This window comes from Cyprinodon variegatus, unplaced genomic scaffold (genome assembly GCF_000732505.1).
Source record: "Cyprinodon variegatus isolate N-32 unplaced genomic scaffold, C_variegatus-1.0 Scaffold105, whole genome shotgun sequence".
Classification (NCBI taxonomy): domain Eukaryota; kingdom Metazoa; phylum Chordata; class Actinopteri; order Cyprinodontiformes; family Cyprinodontidae; genus Cyprinodon; species Cyprinodon variegatus.
Window position 1 is genome coordinate 1,237,210 of NW_015150558.1, and position 966 is coordinate 1,238,175.

Consider the following 966-nt stretch of genomic DNA (forward strand, 5'->3'; position numbering starts at 1 on the left):
TAGTTTAAAGTTATCTTCATTGAAAAGTACAGTGTTTTCCTTCAAAAATAAGTTTCAATGTGACCCCAAACTTTGAACGGAAGTATGTATATATATATAGATATGGGGAGCAATCTTACTTAACTCTCTTATATGTGCTTAAATAAAATGCTAACAAATATAGCTTAAAATTGTTTCCTGGGTATTCAAAGTACAGTTTCAAAACTTTATGCACATGATTGATCTGCTGAGTTCCCTCATTGTTTATATATAGCAACCCAAGTTTATTTCTATAGCACAATTCAAAGTGCTTTACATGAATTAAACGGTAAAGTAGAAGAAAAATAAAAGCAAGTAAAGATAAAAAAATATGATAGAGCAGGTAGTAAAAAGTAAAAGAGTTTAACTCCATCAGTCAAAGGCAGCTCTAAAGTAACGGGTTTTTAAAGCTGACTTCAAAGAACTCAGGCTTTCATCTCTTTTCCAGTCTGCTGGGAGTTTGTTCCAGATCCGTGAAGGATAGATGCTGCTTCTCCATGTTTGGTTCAATTTCTAGGTGGACAGAGTGGGCTGGAACTAGAAGACCTGATGATCTGGGAGGTAGATCCACTAACAACAGATCTGTTATGATCTATTCAGGGATTTAAATCATTTTTTTTTTCTTCCCCCCCTCTCAATCAGTTTGTATTTATGGGAAGTATGGAGAGAAAACTAAATACATCCCAGTCAGAGCTGCTGCTGACGCATCACACCCCCATAAAATACACAGAAATTAGAAAACTTTTAATGACTCAAATTCACATTTAAAGTGTTAAATATTAAATGAATGAAGATAAAAATGTTTGCCATAACATCTCTAAGCAAAGCTGAAGCATGTGGCTCTGCTGACATCATGAGAAGCATGGAGCAGCTGATCAGAGCTCCTTTTATTTCCTATGTTTATGTGCATCCTGCAAACCTTTAGACATATATAAGAAAACACTGAAA